Source organism: Amphiprion ocellaris, chromosome 21 (genome assembly GCF_022539595.1).
Source record: "Amphiprion ocellaris isolate individual 3 ecotype Okinawa chromosome 21, ASM2253959v1, whole genome shotgun sequence".
NCBI classification, from domain to species: Eukaryota; Metazoa; Chordata; class Actinopteri; family Pomacentridae; genus Amphiprion; species Amphiprion ocellaris.
In genome coordinates this window covers 21,156,892-21,167,596 of record NC_072786.1, presented here as the reverse complement: position 1 = coordinate 21,167,596, position 10,705 = coordinate 21,156,892, and the positions used below count along the sequence as shown (strand labels likewise).

Sequence of the window (10,705 nt, the reverse complement as noted above, 5' to 3'; positions counted from 1 at the left end):
CTCCCACCAACTGTAACCCTCTACCTCTACCCCTCTATCTCTACCTCTCTACCTCTTCTGTCCCTCTCAACCCGCCCAGCCAGCAGGCAGATGGGTCCCCCCACATTAGAGCCGGATTCTGCTTGAGGTTTTTTTCCCTGTTAAAAGGGTGTTTTCCTTGCCACTGTCGCCTTTTGGCTTGCTCTGGGGGTCAGGCATATGGGTTCTGTAAAACGTCTCGAGACAATTTGTAATTGGCGCTATATAAATAAAATTGAATTGAATTGAAATTGAATTGAAACCAACCTTTCAGGTCAACGTTCAAAGATTTAAGGTGGAATATTCCTTTAAACCAACCTAAATTTCATGTTTTGATCATTATCAAGTGAGAAACATCAATCCAGACTCCTCATAATGAATTTTCAGATTTATGCTGCTGTTATTTGTTTAGTCCAGACTAAATAACATAATTCCACAACTGTAATTTTATTTCAGGACTCGGTTATTAAATGTCAAAACAATCCATGTGACTCTAAAAACTCAACAGCTGTACAAACTCTAAGATTAAACTCTCCACAAGGATCCAAAATAAGTTGGACTTCTACATGAGAGCTTTAATTATTCTTCATCTACTTCCTGAAAAGTTTGGTCAATAAAAAAGACAAAAACTAGTATTTTCAGATGAACTAAAGACAGATTTTGTGATTTTTCTGCTCACATGTGTTGTTGTAAACTTACTCTTTCAAATAAATAGCCTCCTAACCCCCTGGAAACCAGCGTTTGTCCTGTTTTTGTGTTGCTCTTCAGAGACCCTAGACAGCAACACACCATACTATGACGTTTTTACAATGATGGTTCTACTATGAAACCAGTTTAACATGTTCAGGTGTTCTTTGTGTGAAAACTCAGAAATTTCAGGTATCAGAAGGTGGTTTTCAACTTTGTTAACTTTCTGCTTCAACCTCAAACTAAATTTCCTTCACTAACCCAGCCCTCTGGACTTCCAGTAAGCTGTGTTCCTATTGGCTGTCCAGGTGCCTGCTTGGTGTTATCAGGAACACCTGAGCAGCTCAGTGTCTTCCTGCTTTATTTAGCTGCAGACAAACATTTCCTCTGCTTCTCTTCACCAGTGAACTGGGTTTGGCTCCATTGCTTCAGTTTGTTCTTTAGGCGTTGGCTTGCAGCTTCCAGCAGTAAAATCGTCTTTAATGTGTTTCTTGGTGTGTTTTAGGGCTTTGTACTGGATAGTTGTCTTGGTAAATGTGGTTCTTTAGCCACAGTTAGCACATGGTACTAATGTGTGCAGTGATTAGTGGATTTGGTACAGCTGAGTTGTGTCTTTATCTTGGCTGTAGTGAGTCTTCAGAGGTTTTTGGTCAGACACATTCTGTGTTCTTGAGAACCAACATTGGTTGTCCAGAAGGTAAGAGTTCCTGTCCTGATTCTCTGTTAGGCTGCAGGAGACTTTAGCATTTGGGTTATGCTAGTTTGGTTTTTGTACGGTTTGATTTGGACGACTATCTTGAGGCCCCTCCATGTGGTTTAGTGAGGTTTTCTGGAACAGTTCTACAAAGCAACCTGCAGCAGAAGAGACTTTGAGAGTTTTTAGGAAGTTCTGGAGACCAGACTTTAGAGCAGCAGAAACATTTGTCAGCAGTTTGAGCAGGAGAAGGTGAGCTTCAGAGTAGAAATGAGATGGAAACCTTCTTGACCCGTGTGGTGAGGTCCTGTACCAAGAGTTTGAGCAGGTTGTGAAGAGTCTGTAGTTCTTTGGTCTGAAAGCACAAGAAGAGTCGACTCATTAAAGGAGAAAACAGGAGATATTGTTGGTTCTTCTGTCGCTCTGCACTTTCCTTAGTATCAAGTTTATATTTTAAATTATTTACCATGTGGGCCCAAGAAGACTTCAATAAACTCCCTCCATTCCCTGGACACAACATATTTTATTATGATGTTAAATCTCTTTTTTTTTTATATGTTTTTGAGTTTTAATCATAGTTTCAGCATAGTTTTTTCTCTTTGCTTGTTTAGTTTTGTCATCTGTGTGAAAGCTGCTAAACAAATAAAGTTGAATTGATAAACTGAATAATTGAGTAACTCATGATTGTGACAACAGAAGTATTTTTCGTTGTGATTTCAGGGTTTGTTTCATTTTTAAGATTGGGGTTAAAATCTTGACAGGGAAAAAAAAGATTAAAGAAATAAACTACATTAAAAGAAGCAATTAAATCAAAGGAAAAACATTTCATACAATAAAACTTCGAAAAAAAATTAAACATTAAATATAATTAAATTATATTAAACAGACAAAATATTTAATTAGATAAACAGAAGATACAAAATGTAATTATGAAATTAAACAAAATTTTTTAAACAAAAATATTAAACATTAAAGATGGAATATTTTAGATAATTCAACATTTAAAATATACAATTAAACAAGAAGAATGATAAAACATTTCAAAAAATACAAAACATTTAATTAGATTACTAAACCTTTAAAAATACAAAACATTATATTAAAAAATTAAATGTTTAATTAGAAAATTAAATCTTATAGACAATAAAACTTTAAATAGGAATCAAACAAAATACAATGAAGCATTTAAAAAGAAAATTAAACATTAAAAGGTGGTAAAACATTTAAAAAGAAAAACCTTAAAGATTTAATCAAAAAATTTAACATTGGGAAAGAAAAGAAAATTTTCAAACAAGCCGATAAAACATTTGAAAAAACAATTAACCATTAAAAAGACAAAACATTTCTAAATCAAATCAGACATTAGAAAGAATAAAGGGTGAGAAAACAGCAAAACTAAATGTTTAAGAAGAATCAAACTAAAGACAAAACATTTGAAAAGACACCAGTTAAACTTTAGAAGATCAAATTAAACAGAGGAGACAATAAAATGATCAAAAGAGCAAAAACAGATAAAGGCCTAAAGTCTTTTCTAGTCTGAAATGAAAACATCAAGTTGCTTCTTCAAACATTTCCTCTTTCTATGTTCTTGGTTTGATTGTGGACAGATTTACTAAGAACTCATTTCAGAAAACTGCTTTCCAGATAAAGTCTACTCGTAGTTGAAGGCATCGATCAAACTAATGTTACCTTCTGATCTCCACAAACTTTACTGTTCATTGAAGAGAATCAAAGTTTGTTGAGGATTTCTAAAAAACCCACAGGTGAAGGTCTGAGAAGAACTCAGATGGATGGTCTAAATGTGAAATCAAGACTCATGGTCACAAGTTTTAAGGCTTCTGTTCACCAGAAAGTTCAAACTAACAGAGAAGTACTGAGAAACTTTTAAGATTTCAGTCCTCAGACTGTCTGAAGGTTTAAACGAACAGAGAACTACTCAGGAACTTAGTAGATATCAGTCCTTGGACTGTCTGAAAGTTAAATCTAAGAGAGAACTACTTTGGGACTGAGAAAATTTCAGCCCTCAGACTGTCTGAAGGTTCAAACTAACAGAGAACTACTCAGGAACTTAGAAGATATCAGTCCTTGGACTGTCTGAAGGTTCAAACTAACAGAGAACTACTGTGGGACTTAGAAAATTTCAGCCCTCAGACTGTGTGAAAGCTCAGGTCCTGAGGACTCGGGAGGTGTGGAGGCTTTGGAAAGTCTTGGAACTGAGGTTCCACCCTCCAGCACAAAGGGTGAAGTCCAACCTCCTGAGAAAAACGGTCGACGAGACCCGAGTTAAAAAAAAAAACTCGAAAACGACAAAAAGTAGATGACAAATGCGCAAAAAAAAGAAGAATTAGTATCTGAGCGAATAGCTCAGGGGGATAAGAAGAAGACTACCAAGTGGAAGGTCGCAGGTTCGAGACCGACCACTGGCAGTTTTCTTTCTTTGTCTTTGTCAGGATTTTCATAAAACTTAAGAAGGGTCTGGTCTTGAACCAGCGACCTGCAGCTCCATAGGCAAATCCTTAACTCACTGAGCTACAGATCAGATAAAAAGAAATAATTTCGTCGTCCCTTTGGCATCGTAGTTACTGAAGTCACCACATGGGCAGGGCCAAGGCGGAGTCTGGGTGGAGTCAGGGCGGAGAGTAGGCGGGGAGGTGGGTGGCGGCCTCCCCCCTCTACTCCCCCACCTCCCACCACCACCCACCACACCTTCCCCCGCCCGACGAGTTCTTCGAGTCTCCACGAGTTCTTCGAGTCTCCACGGGTTTTCCCCAGTTTCTGGAGTTTCCACGAGGTCCGAGGCAGAACAAGTTGTTATGAAGAGGTGTTGAAGTCGGCCAGGATGGACTGACTTTTTACAGCGACTAGAACGAAGACGACTAGAAGAGCAGGTCTTTAACCACCATCCATAAAATCCATGGAGTCAACTCCAGAGAAATTAAGGGAGGTCAACTTTTATCAACCTCCATCCAGATGTTCAACTTGATATATTTACTTTGAGATTTTTAGCACCACAAACCTTTAGTATCACACTTTATTATCCTTTATTAGGACTTTCATGGAATCCACCAGCAGATTTAGTTTTTGTTGAGAAACTTTATTCTTGTCGTCGTGGGACTGCAGTATTTAAAACTCTTCCTTCTATTTCACCTCATGTTTATTAGTTTTAGTGGAGAAAGTTATTTTAATTGTCTATTAGTCTCTTTAAAACCAAATAATAAATTGGATTAGTCAAGAGGTTTAAATTTCTTATGTTGTCATATTTTAAATATGACAAAAAATATAAAAATAAAGTGTCTTGAGAGTATTTGACCTGTAATTGGTGTTATATAAATAAAATTGAATTCAAATTGTATGTATCTTGTAATGTTGGAGTAATTCAGCCATATATGTTGGAAAACACATTTTATTTGTCCATTAATCTGTTGTTTTCTCCAGTAATTCATTTCTTGTTTTGGACTATAAAATGTCAAACCCAAATATATTCAGTTTACTGTCATAAAAACCAAAAAGATTTACATTCATGATGCGGGAATCAGGCAGTTTTTCACTTTTTATCTTAGTTTAGTCAGAAAGATAGTTGATAATGTGTGAATTGTTGCAGCTTATGAGCTGTAGAAGGTTTTAATCTTTGGGGCCGAGTGTCAAAAATCATTGAGAAACCAACATCAACAAAACACTCAACAAAGATTTGAACATCATTAAAGGGAAATCCAACTTTTGCATGACAATGTCTAATTAAAGGACATTTATTTCCAACATAAATGTGTGATATTCATCCTCTGGAGCTTTCTCTTCACATCGTCTTCCACCTGGACTGGTTTGGTCGGGAGCATGTGCAACAAACATTTGAAAAACTGCACTTTAACATCAATGAATGACACTGAAGTTTAATCTCTACATAAATGAGACTGAGTCTGGATGTGCTGCTCTGTCATTAACTTCTAAATTTAGGGAAAGTTCAAACAAAAGAGGACAGTTCAGATCAGACTTGAGAATGAGCTTATTTTGAATAAACATCTCAGACTTACTGAGCTTCAGCACCTACAGCAAGATATTTTAACAACAAGCAACTCAAGAGATCCAGAAGTTGGAGAGAGTTAGCTTTAGCTGAGCCAAAGAACATGTGGGATGCTAACCTAGCAAACATTTCAGGCTTTTCTCTGTGAATTCTGAGAAATAATTTCCTATTTAATGACAGAGCTACACATCTTAACTCAGTCTCATTAAAACAGACTCTAATTCAGTGTCATCCATCCATATTAAAGTGCAGTTACCCAAAATGTTTGCTGCATGAGCTCCAACAAAACCTGTCCAGGTAGAAGGCCACTTTGACAAACAGGAAGTGGAAGATTCCAAGCAGATTTATAGAAGGGGGAACCGGACTGTACTAAGTGTGGTCGAGTATAGAGGGGTGTTTTGTGGGTTTTTAAGGCTGATAATGATTATTAGTGAGACATTTGGAGTAGATATTCATTTGCAGTAAATGAAAATATTTAAAATCTTGGAGTTAAACTTAGAAGAACACAAACTAACAGAAAACTTTGTTGATATGTTTTTGTTTTGTTTACAGATATTAAGTTAGAGGAATTTTATTCGTGACGTATAACCAATCAAATCACTCCAGAAGACAGAGCGACCACAGGTAGATAAAGGTTCAGAGCCAAAGTAGCGCCATTTTTAAATGTATTTATTACCGTAAATCAGTAAAAAATAAAATACTGATAATCAGTAAATCAGTCAGCCCACAATTACTACAATTCTACAATGTATGTCTCTTTCCTTTGACTTGTTATTTGTACAATATACGATGTATATGATGGCATTTTTCATACGAAAGGCTATACTATGATGTTTTCTAAGAGACATATGATGCTACTCTGTACTGTTTTTGTGTTGCTCCTCACCTACTTCAGACAGCCGGTACATAACGTTTTGTGGACTAAAGGCTTTTCTATGACGTTTTTAGAGCGACATGCTATACTATGACGTTTTCTGAACGACATGCTATACTATGACGTTTGTTGGACCAAAGACTATACTCTGACGTTTTTGGAGCGACAGGCGATACTAAGACGTTTGTTGGGAACATGCTATACTATAGGCTTTTTTAATTGACATATTACTATGATGTTTTTTGTTTTTTAGCAACATATTATAATAATTTGAACAGTTTTAAAAATTACTATACTTTTACTTGTGCAATGAAATATTATTCTTTTTAGGCAAAGGCCATGTTTGATTACATATAGGCTATTAAATAAATGTTTATTAAAAACTAAAAAGCATTAAAAAAATAATAACCAACTTAGGCATTTACTGAGTCACTAAAATAGTGTAGAGTCTACGGCCACATCAGCATTATTATAAGCATCCTCTGGTAAATTCACAGCCATATACTGTAGGAAATCTAGCTGATCTCATCATGATGTCTCTCACCATATCGACTTCAGGAGATGATTAGATGATGATAAACTGTGACCTGCTGGTTGGGTTCTCTCTGTTCTCATATTTCCTCCATGCTTGTCTCCTGATGCTGCCTTACTTCAGACAGTCCATGAGCAACAGAAAACACAGTTTGCCTTGTATCCATTGCCAGGGGTTCCACTCTTACCACTCCAGTCTGTACATTTGCAAACGTTTTTGCTTCTTTAGACGTGGTGGAGTTTCAGGTGTAGACATTTTTAAATGTGCGGGTGCAGCAGCGTCTGTAACCAGGCAACCAGAGACAGGACCGGACACACAGAGACGTCTGAAGTCTGTCCAGTGGACCTGGCATCAGGTCCTCGCTACAAAGGTCCTACGAAGATGAAATTGGCTGCCCTTAATATTTCCTGTGTTTTATTTTATTCATTATGCAGTTTTGATGAGTGTGTGACAGACGTGTACGGGGCATTTATGAAAATACGGAACAACTTGCGTCCCGTATTGATTCAATACGGGACGCAACAATTAATTGTCAAATAAAGGACGTTTCCGTATTTTAAGGGATGGGTGGCAACCCTACAGAGCAGTGTAAAGAAACTGGTCAACTAGCAAACTGAATTAGTCTAGGTAACACTTTGTTTATTATGTGTGTTTTCTGCTCAAGTTAATGTCCTGGTTTGATTCATTTTAAATTACTCCTGATCTTGAAAGGTTTTAAACTGTGCAGTCAAAGTAGTTACAACTGTGAGCGAATAGCTTGAAATGAACTGCCCTAGACTGCTCTGTTCATAACCGACCATTCTTTCACAGCATGCTATATCAAGAGTTATTGTGCAATGATAGATAAATGCAGCCCATTTTTCAACTGTTTCCTGTTTAGTATGTGTAACCTCCTCTTAATTTGTTCTAAAAGAAATGTCTAATGAGGCAGTCTAGTCTTTCAGTCAGGTTAAGTCATTTTTCCCGTTGGTATTTTGCATTATATAACTTTGTTTTTCTCTGTTCTAGGAACTATTGTTAAATCATCTTTATGTGAGACTTTGTTCTCGTTTGGAGCATATTCTCGGACGCATGCCTCTGGATCTGGACTTCTTAGAGTTCACTTGCACACAAGAACTTGTGTTTTTAAATGCTTTATCCAACCAAGTAAAAGTTTGCCCAGCTATTTTAAATGCACTGACACAGCTACACCATCTTATCAGCTCAGAAAAAGAAAACAGGAATCAGTACATTGCAACTGTGCAAGAATGGTCACATCCCAGAGCACCTTTGTAACTTACTGGAACTTAATATGTCTGTCCCATGTATAGATAATGGTATCCGTGAAATATTAGCTGAGTATGTCAAATACTTTTAGATTTTTTTAAGTGGACCGTAGACCTAGTTTTCTCACATTGAAATTTGAGGCTATATATATATATATATATATATATATATATATATATATATATATATATATATATATATATATATATATATATATATCAAGAATAATTCAAGATAAAAGCCTGAAATTTTCATTTATTTGTCTTGCTAACATAAGCATATCAGATTGCTATTAAATACAGCAGTGGAAAAAAGTTTTTGGACACCTCATACATTTGTGAAATATTGCATTAAGAATCCATCTGAGGTCTTCAAATGCAATTTCTATTAGTTCAGTCACAGCCATAATACGAAACAAATCCTAAAAAAGTCAATAAAAACTTGAAATTCATTGGTTCCTTAAAAATAAGAAATTTTGAGTATTGGGTCATTTTGGTAGAATTTAGTTTTGTTATTCATGTAAACAATTAACAAAAAAAGCATCATTTGTTTCTGTCTAATGCAGTCACACCTGTTGAGACACAAAAGACTTTCCAACAAATATTTCACGATAATATTTGAGATTGTGGAAAATTTTAAAGGTGCCTGAAAACTTTTTTCCACCACTGTATCTGTCAAAGCATGAAAATTTTCCGTTGGAAAAATGCCACTATATTCAGAAGGATATATGTGGTCATGGTTCCATTATGCCAATGTCATGGTAATGACTGGATGCAGGGCTAATTTACAAAGAAATTACACAAAACAACATGTCAGGTTTCAAAGATTGGACTTTTCATAGACCACTTCATTTTTTTCATATTTCAACTCACCCATAATCTGAGATTATTGATCTACTTGTTCAGTATTATAGATTTTTCATCATTGTTCTGAGATAGTGTCATTCAAACAACCTCAAATTTCAATGTGCAAAAAAATGCCTGTTGAAGTAGGTTGACAGTGACAGCCAATTTAAAAATATTCTCCCCTGACAGTATTTGGCATACAGTATAAAGTGTGTGTGTGTATATATAATTTTTTTATTTATAGGCTGCTGTTTTGTAATATTGCAATGGATTTTCATCCCATTCACCAGTGAGAAAATAAAATCAGTATAGTCCAGTTCATTTTTAACTCCTGCTTTAATGCTGTGATTACATGTATTGTTCACCAAAAATATTCTTAACTTCAGATACTTTAAATGAATGGCAGAAACACGCATACTTGAGCCAGATAACCTGTCAGGTGAGTTGGGAGAACGGGTAGGGGAGGGAATCCAAAAGTGCACTTATTTTTGTCAGTCAAGTAAAACTAACTAGAGAACAACACCTAACATATATTGACTGGCAAGTGCAAATACAGGCCAGGATATCAGTCTTAAATGATGTGTGGTCCTTGTAATGTCCTGGGAATGTAAGGTCTCATAGCAGGTGGAGGCTGTCAGGTATCTGCCATTCACTACTTCTGCAGAGAGAGTCCTTGGTAGAGTCTCTCATCCAGTCCAGAATTTCACCAGACTGGTCAGTTCAGATGGTGTTGCTATGGAGTGGATTAAAATGGATTAAATAAATGGCTACAACAAATTATCAAAAACAATCTAGAGTACGCATACTAAACAGGAAACAGTTGAAAAAATGGGCTGCATTTATCACTATCATTGCACAATAACTCTTGATATAGCTGTGAAAGAATGGTCGGTTATGAACAGAGCAGTCTAGGGCAGTTCATTTCAAGCTATTCGCTCACAGTTGTAACTACTTTGACTGCACAGTTTAAAACCTTTCAAGATCAGGAGTAATTTAAAATGAATCAAACCAGGACATTAACTTGAGCAGAAAACACACATATTAAACAAAGTGTTACCTCGAATAATTCAGGTTGCTAGGTGACCAGTTTCTTTACACTGCTCTGTGACTTAACTGCATTTTCGGGCGCATAAATCACACTTCCACCCATTTGTGCGTTTATAAAATTGTTACTCAACTACCCAGCTGCAGAACGTGCTGTCTGTGTGACCTTATTACTGTGCTAGCGCGGCTAGCGCTGTATTAGCGCGGCTAACGCTGTATTAGCGTGGCTAGCGCTGTATTAGCGCGGCTAACGCTGTGCTAGCGCTGTGCTAGCGTTGTATTAGCGCGGCTAACGCTGTCTAGCGCTGTATTAGCGCTGCTAACGCTGTGCTAGCGCAGCTAACGGCATGCATTACAGCTTACTGACTCTCACAAAAACAAACCACATACAGGACAAAAAGGATTAATACACTCACTGAAGCGCCGTCGTTCATGCTGGTAGCCGTGGTTGACCCCGGTATTGTGAGGTGAACCGTGTGCGTCACATGACCGGAGGAGCGCCACGTGATTGGCTGGGCGTTGGTTCGATTTTGGCCAGGATCGATTGAGTCCTGAGTCCCCCGGATGTGAACAGCGAATTTTTTGACAGCGAATTTTTTAACATTGAATTTTTTGATGGCGAATTTTGAACATTGAATTTTTTGATGGCGAACTTTGAACATTGATTTTTTTTGATGGCGAATTTTGAAGACATTGAATTTTTAACTGGTTTTTAGAATTTTGATGA

The 10,705-nt window shown here is 36.7% G+C and overlaps 1 long non-coding RNA gene across 1 annotated transcript; it reads right to left on the bottom strand.

Moving 5' to 3' along the window:
* Positions 1 to 449: 449 nt before the first annotated feature.
* Positions 450 to 7,378, bottom strand: LOC129347856 (uncharacterized). Its single transcript, XR_008600146.1, has 2 exons — positions 6,836 to 7,378; positions 450 to 1,754 (listed from the first exon to the last, which is right to left on the bottom strand). It is a non-coding gene; the product is annotated as an uncharacterized LOC129347856 (long non-coding RNA).
* Positions 7,379 to 10,705: the final 3,327 nt, after the last annotated feature.